Below are 16556 nucleotides of genomic sequence, written 5' to 3' on the forward strand. Positions count from 1 at the left end.
CCCAGTACATTATTGACGTAACCGCTTTGGTTAAATCCTACAATCTTAGAGGGGATGAAGTTCAACAAGTCATAATGGCAACTGTGACAAAGGATTGGGCTGATGTAAAAGGAGATTGGGATCCTGCAGAGGCAGACCACACTCCATTAGCCCATGATAGTCAGGAATTGGAAGATCGATTGGCCGCACTATTGCTGAGAATTAAGCAGAAATAAATCGCACAAAACAGAAAGATGATGAACCATTCGAAGACTATCGACATCAAATGGAAAAAGTTTTTAAAGTGCACAGTGGTCTTCTACCACTGAAAAATGATAGCGTGTATGAACAACAATTTAAAAATGCACTCCATGCCAACTCCAGATCAGATATCCGAGCATGGGTAGACAAACACATGATAACGTTCCCAACAGCTGGGTTACAAGAGTATGTAGACCACGCCATACATGCAGAAAGAAATCTGAAAACAAAAAAGGCAGCCCGCTACTGTATATACAAATTTGGCCCAGGCCTGGCAGTGCTCTTTGGATCTGTCGGAATTGAGACAAACTGAACAATTATTGGAGGAAGGTCTGATGACCTGTGAAAACAGAGAACATGTAGTAATGATGTCACCTAAAGATCTACACATAACTATACTATTCACTCCACGAAAGGATGAAAGGTATGGAGCAGGATTTCTGAAAATTCCATCAGAATTACAGACAGTAGCACACCTATACACAGACAGAAAAACCACCTCTGTGTGTAGTGTAGTGCTGACCCAAAGTGCAGACAAATGGTACAGAGGAAAACCTGAGGCTGTGCCGCATATTTCACTGATAAGGGCAGACACTCAGTCCTGGAAGGACCTTGGAGGAATTGTTAAGATAGCTGAGGAAGCAACTGATTGGCATGAAGCAGATGCAGTGTCGGTGTGGGATTTCAGTCCATCCACAGGCTTGTATCGGAAATACAAGTTTGTAAGTGCTTGAACGACACCGGTGATACATGAAGTAGATCTGGATGATTGAAATTTAACAACATCTGTGTTGTTGACACAGGAAGATGAGACTTTATTGGCCAAACTGCCTCCTCATCTCTGGGTGAAAGCACCCACAGATGTAGGACTGTTGAAAAATATTCCGCCAGTCAAAATTAAGCCACGATCTGATTGGAGACCACGGATCAAACAATATCCGTTAAAACCTGAAGCAGAAAAAGGAAATGATGACGTTTCTAGGTATCTGTAATTATTGCAGAGCCTGGATTCCATGTTATGCAGAGATGGTGCAGAAATTGCAGGATTTAATACACTCTATACCAATGGATATGACTGACAAAATACAGCGGAATAAAGAAGCTGAAGAACAGTTTACAGCTCTTAAACAAGAACTTGTGAGTTCCACAGTATTATCTCTGCCCAATTATGCCAAGCCATTCACTCTCATGGTGGACACAAAACGGGGATTCATGTGTGCAGTCTTGCTACAACAACATGGTAATAAAAATAAACCAGTTGGCTATTATTCCAAACGTTTGGATACATTCTTATCGCCTGCCAGACAGACAATGAACCATTAATAGATTCTGACCTTTTATTGGATATGCAAAAACAGGCACCAGCGCAGGAACGACATTTGTGGTTGAAAAATGGGGCAACCCCAAACCCCAAAGGACTTTATTGTATACATAACAAACACATCCTACCCAAAAGCTTATTCAAAGCAGCTGCAATTGCGACACATGGGTGTGTCGACAGGGGGGATGGTATATATGGTAGACCAATACTTTACTACCTATGGATTTAATTTATACTCAAAAAATTTTTTTAAAGCCTGTGTTACCTGATTGAAACACAACCCACAGGGAAGTATAAGACCCCGGAGAGGGCAATTCCCAAAACCACAGTATCCTTTTCAAATTGTTCATATGGACTTTATTGAACTAAATCGATGTGGACCTTATCAATACAGTCTAGTATTAACTGATGCCTTTTCAAAATGGGTAAAAATTGTTCCATCACAAAAAGCAGATGCTTTAACAGTAGCAAAAGCACTGTGTAAGACAATTATTCCGTATTATGGAATACCAGAGACATTGTACAGTGATAATGGAACACATTTTGTAAATGAAGTTGTACAAAGAGTAGCAGAACACATGAAAATTAAGTTAAAACATCATTGTGCTTACCACCCACACAGTGCAGGATTAGTGGAAAGGACAAAGGGCACAATAAAAATAAGATTAAGGAAATGTATAGAAGAGACAAAACGAACCTGGATTGAATGTTTGGACCTAGTAAAATTGTATATGAGAATAACACCAACACCATCAGGGTTAACACCATTTGAGATACTTTATGGACGACCATATCGTCTACCAATTTTGACATGGATACTAAAACAGCAGATGAGGAACAAACATTAGCAAATTTTATGAAAAAGACATTAACACAGACAGATGGATAACTTAAACACATTTACTGCCAAATCATTTTGATCTTCCACAGGACGGCCTTCCAGTAGTCTAGCCAGGAGACTGGGTGTTCATCAGAGTGATTAAGAGGAAGAACTGGTCCAGTCCTCGTTGGGAAGGTCCATACCAAGTGCTGTTAACAACACCAACTGCAGTAAAGATAGCGGAGAGATCAACGTGGATACATCACTGTAAGATACAGCGTGTGTGTTGGCTGCCTCCACAGTGTAAGGGGAAGTCTGGCTACAAAGGGAGTCTATTTAATTAGTAATAGATTGTCTCAATGCCAGTGAAGCAGGGAGATCCTTGCACTATTAGGTGAGGTTGGTTAACAACACTGTATCCTAGCAATCATGACTGAACTACAGCAGACCCCGGAGCAGCGTGCTCAGCGCCGCCGCTGCTGGACTGTTGGTAGGGCAGCCGGTTGCGTTGTGATCTTAGTGTGTTTCGTGCTCCTCAGATTCCTGGCCTGGTGGTTGACCCAAGAATTGCAGCTCACTGTGGACCGAGCCAGAGAACAACGCAAGCAACGTCAGAAGAGGTTTATTCATAATGTGAATGAGACAGATGGACACCCTCATATATACCATACTAATATGTGGTACAGATATGTTCATTTATTGGCTATGGAATTACTTTACTAATTGTTATGTTTGTTCGCAAATACCTATATCCTCAACACACCCAGCTCTGACGGCTAAACCGTACCCTGCTAGGGTGACAGAATGTCTTATCATACGGATGCATAATCAAACTGTATTTCGGGGGCAGCAGTTCTCAGCAAATCTGATAAGATGTAACACCACTTGCCTCAGTGCAACCACTTATATGATAGGGATTTCAACAGAAGATGCACAAGCGTGCCCAAGTGCTGCTCCATTGACTAGACTGAAGGGAAATGCAAAAATATCATCACGTTAAATTGTCATCACAACGGCCATTCCCGATTTGCTTTTACGGGACAGGGAATAAAACTGTAGGTAAAATTAAGAAACGTCTGTGTACCCAAACGTATGTTTTATCAAATAATTTAAGCCTAACCAAAACATAATATGTGGATGGTACTTATCTTCATCACATTGGACGGGGATGTAATTATACAGGCTCCTGTCCATGGGGAACGGATGAATCATGTGCTTATGTTAGTAAGTTTTTGCTACCACCTGTAAATGGTACTCCGGTGTATGATGACATCTATTGGCTTTGTGGTTCCAGACTGTACATGAGTCTCCCACCAAATTGGGGTGGTGTGTGTGCACCTACCCAGGTGACTGACCATACATATGTGGTAGTGCCAAGGACCTCCACAGAGAAGAATGGCAGCACCAGACGGAGGAGATTGATATACCCAGATGTGTTACCACATGATCACATGTGGGGCTCGGATGTACCAAAGGACCAAAAATTGTGGTCTGTAGGAGATAAAATAGCACATTCATTGTTCCCCTGGATAGGAGTGGGAAAAAATTAATTAATGATTGAAACTCTGAATTATCGATTGGGTCTGTTCATGAATGTAACTGAAAAAATAGTAGCAGCTCAAAACACTGAAATAGATGCTTTACGTACCATGGTGATGCAAAATCGCATGGTTTTAGACTTGCTTACTGGTTCACAGGGAGGAGTTTGTGTTCTGCTGAACACAACATGCTGTACTTTCATCCCAGACTCCATTCATTCAGTGGATATGCAGGACGCATTGGAAGAGCTGAATAAACTTCGTGATGCAATGCATAAAGACACCCTAGCTGTGAACCGGTGGAATCCCTGGTCCTGGTTGACTTCAGGACCATGTTGGCAGTTACTATTGAAAATGGTGACACCAGTTATTATAGTCCTAATTCTGATTGGACTTTGCATGTGTTGTGTGATCCCTTATATCAAAACAATGGTTGGCAAAATGGTGTCAAATACATTTGTACAGTGTAATCTGGCCTTCCAACAAACTATGCCAAAATATCAAGCATTGAAACAGTCAGACCTTAGTGGAGAAAACTATAATGACTGTACTGAGAATTATGATGATATTGAAAAGCTCACAACTCCAGTTCAAGCTTGAACTGTTGACGTGATGAGTTAACACACTCTTAGCCTATGAAGCTTTAGCTGAAAATGTAATAAGACAAGTGGTGTAGTCGAATAATACAGATAAACGGTTCATTTATACCAGTCAGCCGAAGTGGCGTGTGGTGGTGGTGTGGAGATAATAGAATTTTTGACAGATTACCTAGGAATGTGTCAGGCTACTGTGCTTTAGTGTCCCTACTCCTCCCAGTAAAAGCCATTCCCATTTTAGCCAAGGACTTGTTGACGCACCTAAAGTCTGTGGTGCCTGAAAATTGCAGCTGAAAATCTGAATAAGAAGTGGTTGCTTAGTAACAATTGTTTACTTTTAGGTGAAGATGTAATACCGTTGGAATGCATGATAAACAGTGGGGAATGTTGGAGTTATTCTGTAGATACACTGTTTTATTTTATCATGCATGTTTTGTGTTCTCTGCTCTGGTAGAATGTAGTTCTCTCTGCTCTGATAAAGTGTATTGTACTGATGTGATGGGTGAAGGTTACTTAAGATATGTGACATGTGACATATGTGCTTCTGCAAGTTGTGGTATGTCTGTGTGCACGCTAAGCTCTTTTTCAGGACATGTGAAGATGACCCAGACAGAATGCAGCCATAAGCGGAGCAGTGAGATAAAGAATAGAGAATTGAATGTTCCAACCACAGTGTGATTATGATACATTAGTCCTTGTGTCAGAAGAAGTGTGATTAATCGTTAGATGTCTTAAACACATCTTAATCGAGCCCAAGATTAAAAAGGTTCTGAAAGTCCTGAATGTATTGTGCAATCAGCGGTTCTGCGGCAACAGCTCACGCGCTATCACTCCTCCCCTTAGGAGCTGTACCGCCCATGTATGTAGGGAAGTCCTAAATAAAAGAGCAGGAGCGCAGGCCAGACTTTAGTGTAGCTTTGGTGTACAGCCTGACTTGCACTCCTCGCGAGCTAAAATTGACTTTCTGTCTCACTGGTGTTTCTTGACTCTGTTTGTCTTGTTAAAGGTTTTAAGAATGTTTGGAGGAGAAAATACCCAACACCATGTTAAGCATGTACGTCAGGTCCTGCAGCAGTTGTTGGAGAACCGGCTGTTTGTGAAGGGCGAGAAGTGTGAGTTCCACCGCACTTCTTTGTCCTTCCTGGGGTTCATTATCTCCTCCAACTCCGTCGCCCCTGATCCGGCCAAGGTTGCGGTGGTGAGAGATTGGCCCCAACCAACAAGCCGTAGGAAACTGCAACAGTTCCTCGGTTTTGCAAATTTCTATCGGAGGTTCATTAAGGGCTACAGTCAGGTTGTTAGCCCCCTGACAGCCCTGACCTCCACTAAAGTCCCTTTCACCTGGTCGGATCGGTGCGAAGCCGCGTTTAAGGAGTTGAAACGTCGGTTCTCGACTGCACCAGTTCTGGTGCAGCCTGACCCCGATCGCCAGTTTATAGTTGAAGTGGATGCCTCTGACTCAGGGATAGGAGCTGTGCTGTCCCAGAGTGGGGAGTCCGATAAGGTTCTCCATCCTTGTGCCTACTACTCCCGCAGGTTCACTCCGGCTGAAAGGAACTATGACGTCGGCAATCGGGAACTTCTGGCGGTGAAAGAGGATCTTGAGGAGTGGAGACACCTTCTGGAGGGAGCCACAGTCCCCTACATGGTTTTCACGGACCATCGGAACCTGGAATACATCCAGACCGCTAAGCGTCTGAACCCCAGGCAAGCCTGTTGGTCACTGTTCTTCGGTCGGTTTGACTTCCAGATCATGTATCGCCCCGGGACCAAAAACCAACGGTCAGATGCACTGTCCCGGGTGCATGAAGAGGAAGTCAAGTCAGAGCTGTCGGATCCACCGGACACCATAATCCCCGAGTCCACTGTCGTCGCAACCCTCACCTGGGACGTGGAGAAGACCGTCCGGAAGGCCCTGACATGACACCCGGACCCCGGAGATGGACCTAAGAACAGACTATACGTCCCACCAGAGGCCAGGGCTGCGGTCTAGGACTTCTGTCATGGTTCCAAGCTCTCCTGCCACCCAGGGGTGCGAAGAACCGTGGCAGTGGTCCGGCAGCGCTTCTGGTGGGCGTCTCTGGAAACTGACATCCGGGAGTACGTCCAGGCCTGCACCACCTGCACCAGGGGCAAGGCTGAACACAGGAAGGCCCAAGGACTCCTCCAGCCGCTGCCAGTGCCTTGTCGCCCCTGGTCCCACATCTGCCTGGACTTCGTCACGGGTCTCCCTGCGTCCCAGGGAATGACAACCATCCTGACGATAGTGGAATGGTTCTCCAAGGCGGCCCATTTCGTGGCCCTCCCGAAGCTCCTGACGGCCCAGGAGACTGCAGACCTCCTGGTCCACCACGTCGTGCGTCTGCATGGTGTCCCCACGAACATAGTCGTGGGGACACCAGTTCTCCTCGCAAGTCTGGAGGAGTTTCTGTAGGGAACTGGGGGCCACCGTGAGCCTCTCGTCTGGGTACCACCCTCAGACTAATGGACAGGCAGAGCGGGAGAATCAAGATCTGGAGCAGGCCCTGCGGTGTGTAACTGCTGCGCACCCGATGGCTTGGAGTCAACATCTGGCCTGGATCGAGTACGCCCATAACAATCAGATCTCCTCAGCGACCGGCCTCTCCCCCTTCAAGGCATGTTTGGGGTATCAGTCCCCGTTGTTCCCAGCCACAGAGGGAGAGGTCGAGGTCCCTTTGGTGACCACCTCAGAAGGTGCCGTCGGGTGTGGCGCACGGCCCGCTCTGCCCTTCTGAAAGCCCGGACGAGGGCTAAGGACCATGCAGACCGCCGGCATACCCCAGCTCCTGCATACCAGCCCGGGCAGGAGGTATGGCTATCAACTAAGGACATCCCTCTGCAGGTCGAATCACAACATACATACATACATACATACAGTGAAGCTGGCAGCCTCAGCTTCACTGCAGATACATCCAGTCTTCCACATGTCCCGGATTAAGCCTTGTCACACCTCCACCCCTCTGCACTCCCGGACCAGCGCCGCCTCCTGTCCGAATCATCGATGGAGAGCCTGCGTGGATCGTCCGCAGGCTCCTGGACGTTCATCGACAGGGCCGGGGATTCCAATATCTGGTGGACTGGGAGGGGTACGGACCTGAGGAACGCTCCTGGGTTAAGCGGAGTTTCATCCTGGACCCGGCCCTCCTGGCCGATTTCTACCAACAACATCCCGACAAGCCTGGTCGGGCGCCAGGAGGCGCCCGTTGAGGGGGGGGGGTCCTGTTGTGTGGGCCGCCCGAAGAGGAGGTACTGCTGGCCCAACGCCAGAGGGCGCCCTGCCTGAAGGCGGGCTTCAGGCACCAGAGGGCGCAGCCACCGCCAGGAACTTGAGTTGACAGCTGTCACTTATCACCTCATCACACCTCACCCATAAAAGCCTGGAGAAGACACCACATCTTTGCAGAGAAATCGTCAAACCGTTCAGGTAGACACTCAGCCGTTGTGTGTAATTAAGCTAAGCTAAGTTGTGACGTATTTTGCATCTGAGCTGGTAGCTGTTGAACTGTGCTTTTGAGTTTGCAGCTCTTTCCACTGTCTGCCGAGTTGGAGGGAGTTGGTAAGAGTTAGCGTTCCCGCTCTACACTCTTACACTCATTGAGTGGAGGCTGCATGTATAACTCAAGGAAGTAGTGAGATCAGGAGGTGGTGTTTTCTCCCAAAAGGAATTACCTGCTGACTGTTTTACTGGGTGTGTACACACACACCCACTATTAACTGTTTCTGTTTCCTGCCAGCAGTACCTGATCTGACAGCTGGAGACGGTGACATTTAAACTAACATATTCATCCTGCTGTAACCAGGTTTCTGTAAGGCAGAATAAATCAATATGTTGATCAATTATTATATCATTTACTAACAGGGACTTAGAAGAGAGAGACCTAATGTTTAATAAACCACATTTAACTGTTTTAGTCTGTGGTGCAGTTGAAGGTGCTATATTATTTTTTCTTTTTGAATTTTTATGCTTAAATAGATTTTTACTGGTTGTTGGTGGTCTGGGAGCAGGTACCATCTCTACGGGGATGGGGTATTGGGGGGATGGCAGGGGGAGAGAAGCTACAGAGAGGTGTGTAAGACTACAACTCTGCTTCCTGGTCCCAACCCTGGATAGTCACGGTTTGGAGGGTTTAATAAAATTGGCCAGATTTCTAGAGATGAGAGCTGCTCCATCCAAAGTGGGATGGATGCCGTCTCTACTAACAAGACCAGGTTTTCCCCAGAAGCTTTGCCAATTATCTATGAAGCCCACCTCATTTTTTGGACACCACTCAGACAGCCAGCAATTCAAGAAGAACATGCGGCTAAACATGTCACTCTCGGTCCGATTGGGGAGGGGCCCAGAGAAAACTACAGAGTCCGACATTGTTTTTGCAAAGTTACACACCGATTCAATATTAGTTTTAGTGACCACCGATTGGCGTAACCAGGTGTCATTACTGCCGATGTGAATTACAATCTTACCGAATTTACGCTTAGCCTTAGCCAGCAGTTTCAAATTTCCTTCAATTTTGCCTGCTCTGGCCCCCGGAAGACAATTGACTATGGTTGCTGGTGTCGTTAACTTCACATTTCTCAAAACAGAGTCGCCAATAACCAGAGTTTGATCCTTGGCGGGTGTGTCGCCGAGTGGGGAAAAACGGTTAGAAATGTGAACGGGTTGGTGGTGTACAGGGGGCTTGTGTTTAGGGGCTTGTGTTTCCTCCTCACAGTCACCCAGCCGGCCTGCTTTCCCGGCTGCTCGGGATCCGCTGGGGGGCAGCTAACGGCGGCTAAGCTACCTTGGTCCGCACCGACTACAGGAGCCTGGCTAGCTGTAGGATTTTCCAACGTGCGGAGCCGAGTCTCCAATTCGCCCAGCCTGGCCTCCAAAGCTACGAATAAGCTACACTTGTTACAAGTACCATTACTGCTAAAGGAGGCCGAGGAATAACTAAACATTTCACACCCAGAGCAGAGAAGTGTGGGAGAGACAGGAGAAGCCACCATGCTAAACCGGCTAAGAGCTAGTAGCTGCACTAAGCTGGCGGATTCCTAAAAACACACAAAGTGAATAATGTGTAAATAATTTAGAGGTGATTCAGCAGAGGGAGTGCTTTAGTTAAGGCACGTGAAGATTACACTGTGAAATAAATCGTTATCTAGTTATCCAGATCAATCTAACTACGCAGATTAAACAGCTGACAGATACAGCAAAACACCGCTGTGCTCCGGAACAGGAAGTGACACAATACCGCAGTGAGAGCCAACCACCAGAAGAGGTCAGTAGAGATGGCCAAGAAACCTAAACCTACTCCTTCCCCAACCCTAACCATAACCACCCCGACCCCCGCTTCACTTTTAATTTTGTGCAGCCATCACGGAATGAATTAGAATGAATTCATGCTGCTGTGCTGCATATTCTGCGGCATTACAGGATTGCCTTTCATTGTTATGCTGATGATACTCAATTGTACATGCTGGTAATTTTGCCCATATAAAAGCCTTGGAGGATTGCCTTATATCTGTGAGAAGTTGGTTATCTAGTAATTTCCTACTCTTGAATTCTGATAAGACTGAAATGATGGTTCTTGGTCCAGCCAGACATCTGCATCATTTTGACCAGTTGGCGCTTAATTTTGTTTCGTGTGTTGTGCATCATATGGACAAAGTGAGGAATCTTGGAGTACTTTTCGATCCTACATTGTCTTTTGGCCCCCACAATAGAGACATTATGAGGACTGCCTTCTTTCATCTGCGAAATGTGGCGAGGATTCATCCCATCCTGTCTATGGCTGATGCTGAGACTTTGATACATGTGTTTATTTCTCCCAGATTGGATTATTGTAATGTTTTATTTTCTGGCCTGCCGCAGTCTAGCATTCGAGGACTTCAGTTGGTACAGAATGCTGCTGCCAGACTTTTGACACAAAGTAGAAGGTTTGACCACATTACTCCCATTCTGGCATCCCTTCATTGGCTACCGGTTTCTGTCAGATTGGATTTTAAAGTTTTATTGTTGGTTTATAAAATAGTTCATGGACTGGCACATTCCTACCTGGCGGACTTGGTTAAGCCCTGAAATAAAGTGTGTGTTCCGAGGATGAACAAGAAGTCTGTGGGGTACAGAGCCTTCTCCTACCGTGGTCCGATTCTTTGGAACGATCTACCTGCTGTTATTTGGCAGTCTGACACAGTGGAGACTTTTCAATCAAGACTGAAGACCCACTTTTTTTAGACTGTCTTATCATTAATTTAATTTGTTTGTGTTTGCTTTGTAATTTCCTTTTATTCTTCTGTGTTTTATCTTTTTATTGTGCTTTCTTGCTTTTAATTTTGATTTTAATTTGTGTTGTTGTGAATTGGGTGAAGCGCCTTGAGGCAACTTCGTCGTGAGTTGGCGCTATATAAATTAATAAATTGAAACTGATTGAAATTGTGACGAAAATGAGGCGCTTTTCATCACAATATCACAAACCAATAGATTAATGTATATTTCGTGCTGCTGAATCATGAATTACTGTGAGATTGGGTTGGCATTTACATAGCACTTTTCCATTTGCATCAGAAGCTCAAAACGCTTTACAATTATGCCTCACATTCACCCATTCATAAAACCACACTCACACACCAATGTCAGGGTGCTGCCATACAAGGCGCTCACTACACACTGGGAGCAACTACGGGATTAAGGACCTTGCCAAAGAGCTCTTGGTGATTTTCCAGTGAGGCTGGGTTTTGAACTGAGGATCCTCTGGTCTGAAGCCTAACACTTAACCATTAAACCACCACCTCCCTATATAAAATGAAATCTTGATCCAGATTTTGGATCCAGATCACCTCCAAAATTCAGTGGAGTCTTCTATGCCCTAGTATCTATCTGTGGAGAAAATTTAGTCAAAATCTGTGTAGTAGCTTTGACGTAATCCTGCTAACAGACAGACAAATAAATAAACGCTGATGATTTTATTACGTCCTTGGCGGATGCAAAAATCATGTCTTTGATTTTCAATCTATAGGGTGTCCCAAAAATGTACTTTTAAAATGCTTTGCTTGATCCTAAAAAACAGTAATTGTCACTAATGCTTCATTTCTTGTTCCAGGGACCCTGAAGTGTATTTTGATACCAAGGAAGCACCAGGAAAAATGCCAAGACTAACCATACAACAACATTAAAAAATTATTGTATGATAAATTAATTGCAAAATGATTCAGGAATTCTGTCTGCCTGAGCTACGTACTCAGGCCCATAGGGGAAACAACCTGATCCAGATGAGAACCCAGTGGTTCCAGCAAGATGGGACACCACCCCATACAGCCAGGGAAACAAGGCATTTTCTCAAACAACACTTTAAAGCCCGCTTTATCTCTCTCTATGATGATATTGAGTGGCCACCGTATTCCCCTGACTTTACTCCTCCAGACTTCTTCTTGTGGGAGTATCTCAAGAACAGGATTTATGGAAACCCTAGGCCTTAGACTCTTTTTCAGCTGAAGGAAAACATCTGTCGAGAAATTTGGAACATTCCTCAGGAAACATTTCCCAAAGTGATGGTGAACATGGCAACGTATTTGCAGGCAGTAATCGAACAACGTGGAGCCTATGTCGAACAAGATACCAAAATTTAAATTCTGGTGGCAATTTTGACTTTAGTACAATAAACCTCAACCTTTCAGCTTTCTATCCATACATTTATCTATTCCAAAAATATATGTTACAACCATCTTCTTTGCAGATGAAAAGTTGTACATTTTTCTGGGACACCCTGTTTTATATATATATCAATCAATCAATCAACTTTTTTCTTATATAGCGCCAAATCACAACAAACAGTTGCCCCAAGGCGCTCCATATTGTAAGGCAAGGCCATACAATAATTATGAAAAACCCCAACGGTCAAAACGACCCCCTATGAGCAAGCACTTGGCAACAGTGGGAAGGAAAAACTCCCTTTTAACAGGAAGAAACCTCCAGCAGAACCAGGCTCAGGGAGGGGCAGTCTTCTGCTGAGACTGGTTGGGGCTGAGGGAAAAAACCAGGAAAAAGACATGCCGTGAAGGGGGGCAGAGATCGATCACTAATGATTAAATGCAGAGTGATGCATACGGAGCAAAAAGAGAAAGAAACAGTGCATCATGGGAACCCCCCCCCACAATCTACGTCTAAAGCAGCATAACCAAGGGATGGTCCAGGGTCACCCGATCCAGCCCTAACTATAAGCCTTAGCGAAAAGGAAAGTTTTAAGCCTAATCTTAAAAGTAGAGAGGGTATCTGTCTCCCTGATCTGAATTGGGAGCTGGTTCCACAGGAGAGGAGCCTGAAAGCTGAAGGTTCTGCCTCCCATTCTACTCTTACAAACCCTAGGAACTACAAGTAAGCCCGCAGTCTGAGAACGAAGCGCTCTAATGGGGTAATGTGGTACTACGAGGTCCCTAAGATAAGATGGGACCTGATTATTCAAAACCTTATAAGTAAGAAGAAGAATTTTAAATTCTATTCTAGAATTAACAGGAAGCCAATGAAGAGAGGCCAACACGGGTGAGATATGCTCTCTCCTGCTAGTCCCCGTCAGTACTCTAGCTGCAGCATTCTGAACCAACTGAAGGCTTTTTAGGGAACTTTTAGGACAACCTGATAATAATGAATTACAATAGTCCAGCCTAGAGGAAATAAATGCATGAATTAGTTTTTCAGCATCACTCTGAGACAAGACCTTTCTGATTTTAGAGATATTGCGTAAATGCAAAAAGGCAGTCCTACATATTTGTTTAATATGCGCTTTGAATGACATATCCTGATCAAAAATGACTCCAAGATTTCTCACAGTATTACTAGAGATCAGGGAAATGCCATCCAGAGTAACGATCTGGTTAGACACCATGCTTCTAAGATTTGTGGGGCCAAGTACAATAACTTCAGTTTTATCTGAGTTTAAAAGCAGGAAATTAGAGGTCATCCATGTCTTTATGTCTGTAAGACAATCCTGCAGTTTAGCTAATTGGTGTGTATCCTCTGGCTTCATGGATAGATAAAGCTGGGTATCATCTGCGTAACAATGAAAATTTAAGCAATACCGTCTAATAATACTGCCTAAGGGAAGCATGTATAAAGTGAATAAAATTGGTCCTAGCACAGAACCTTGTGGAACTCCATAATTAACTTTAGTCTGTGAAGAAGATTCCCCATTTACATGAACAAACTGTAATCTATTAGACAAATATGATTCAAACCACCGCAGCGCAGTGCCTTTAATACCTATGGCATGCTCTAATCTCTGTAATAAAATTTTATGGTCAACAGTATCAAAAGCAGCACTGAGGTCCAACAGAACAAGCACAGAGATAAGTCCACTGTCCGAAGCCATAAGAAGATCATTTGTAACCTTCACTAATGCTGTTTCTGTACTATGATGAATTCTAAAACCTGACTGAAACTCTTCAAATAGACCATTCCTCTGCAGGTGATCAGTTAGCTGTTTTACAACTACCCTCTCAAGAATCTTTGAGAGAAAAGGAAGGTTGGAAATTGGCCTATAATTAGCTAAGATAGCTGGGTCAAGTGATGGCTTTTTAAGTAATGGTTTAATTACTGCCACCTTAAAGGCCTGTGGTACATAACCAACTAACAAAGATAGATTGATCATATTTAAGATTGAAGCATTAAATAATGGTAAGACTTCCTTGAGCAGCCTGGCAGGAATGGGGTCCAATAAACATGCCGATGGTTTGGACGAAGCAACCAATGAAAATAACTCAGACAGAACAACCGGAGAGAAAGAGTCTAACCAAATACCGGCATCACTGAAAGCAGCCAAAGATAACGATACATCTTTGGGATGGTTATGAGTAATTTTTTCTCTAATAGTCAAAATTTTATTAGCAAAGAAAGTCATGAAGTCATTACTAGTTAAAGTTAATGGAATACTCAGCTCAATAGAGCTCTGACTCTTTGTCAGCCTGGCTACAGTGCTGAAAAGAAACCTGAGGTTATTCTTATTTTCTTCAATTAGTGATGAGTAGAAAGATGTCCTAGCTTTACGGAGGGCTTTTTTATAGAGCAACAAACTCTTTTTCCAGGCTAAGTGAAGATCTTCTAAATTAGTGAGACGCCATTTCCTCTCCAACTTACGGGTTATCTGCTTTAAGCTACGAGTTTGTGAGTTATACCACGGAGTCAGACACTTCTGATTTAAAGCTCTCTTTTTCAGAGGAGCTACAGCATCCAAAGTTGTCTTCAAAGAGGATGTAAAACTATTGACGAGATACTCTAACTCCCTTACAGAGTTTAGGTAGCTACTCTGCTCTGTGTTGGTATATGACATTAGAGAACATAACGAAGGAATCATATCCTTAAACCTAGTTACAGCGCTTTCTGAAAGACTTCTAGTGTAATGAAACTTATTCCCCACTGCAGGGTAGTCCATCAGGGTAAATGTAAATGTTATTAAAAAATGATCAGACAGAAGGGAGTTTTCAGGGAATACTGTTAAGTCTTCTATTTCCATACCATAAGTCAGAACAAGATCTAAGATATGATTAAAGTGGTGGGTGGACTCATTTACTTTTTGAGCAAAGCCGATAGAGTCTAATAATAGATTAAATGCAGTGTTGAGGCTGTCATTCTCAGCATCTGTGTGGATATTAAAATCGCCCACTATAATTATCTTATCTGAGCTAAGCACTAAGTCAGACAAAAGGTCTGAAAATTCACAGAGAAACTCACAGTAACGACCAGGTGGACGATAGATAATAACAAATAAAACTGGTTTTTGGGACTTCCAATTTGGATGGACAAGACTAAGAGACAAGCTTTCAAATGAATTAAAGCTCTGTCTAGGTTTTTGATTAATTAATAAGCTGGAATGGAAGATTGCTGCTAATCCTCCGCCCCGGCCCGTGCTACGAGCATTCTGACAGTTAGTGTGACTCGGGGGTGTTGACTCATTTAAACTAACATATTCATCCTGCTGTAACCAGGTTTCTGTTAGGCAGAATAAATCAATACGTTGATCAATTATTATATCATTTACCAACAGGGACTTAGAAGAGAGAGACCTAATGTTTAATAGACCACATTTAACTGTTTTAGTCTGTGGTGCAATTGAAGGTGCTATATTATTTTTTCTTTTTGAATTTTTATGCTTAAATAGATTTTTGCTGGTTATTGGTAGTCTGGGAGCAGGCACCGTCTCTACGAGGATGGGGCAATGAGGGGATGGCAGGGGGAGAGAAGCTGCAGAGAGGTGTATAAGACCACAGCTCTGCCTCCTGGTCCCAACGCTGGACAGTCACAGTTTGGAGGATCCAAGAAAATTGGCCAGATTTCTAGAAATGAGAGCTGCTCCATCTAAAGTGGGATGGATGCCGTCTCTCCTAACAAGACCAGGTTTTCCCCAGAAGCTTTGCCAATTATCTATGAAGCCCACCTCATTTTTTGGACACCACTCAGACAGCCAGCAATTCAAGGAGAACATGCGGCTAAACATGTCACTCCCGGTCTGATTGGGGAGGGGCCCAGAGAAAACTACAGAGTCCGACATTGTTTTTGCAAAGTTACACACCGATTTAATGTTAATTTTAGTGACCTCCGATTGGCGTAACCGAGTGTCATTACTGCCGACGTGAATTACAATCTTACCAAATTTACGCTTAGCCTTAGCCAGCAATTTCAAATGTCCTTCGATGTCGCCTGCTCTGGCCCCCGGAAGACAATTGACTATGGTTGCTGGTGTCGCTAACTTCACATTTCTCAAAACAGAGTCGCCAATAACCAGAGTTTGATCCTCGGCGAGTGTGTCGTCGAGTGGGGAAAAACGGTTAGAGATGTGAACGGGTTGGCGGTGTACACGGGGCTTCTGTTTAGGGCTACGCTTCCTCCTCACAGTCACCCAGTCAGCCTGCTTTCCCGACTGCCCGGGATCTGCCAGGGGGGAACTAGCGGCGGCTAAGCTACCTTGGTCCGCACCGACTACAGGGGCCTGGCTAGCTGTAGAATTTTCCACGGTGCGGAGCCGAGTCTCCAATTCGCCCAGCCTGGCCTCCAA

The sequence above is a fragment of the Thalassophryne amazonica genome, chromosome 7 (genome assembly GCF_902500255.1).
Source record: "Thalassophryne amazonica chromosome 7, fThaAma1.1, whole genome shotgun sequence".
Classification (NCBI taxonomy): Eukaryota; Metazoa; Chordata; class Actinopteri; order Batrachoidiformes; family Batrachoididae; genus Thalassophryne; species Thalassophryne amazonica.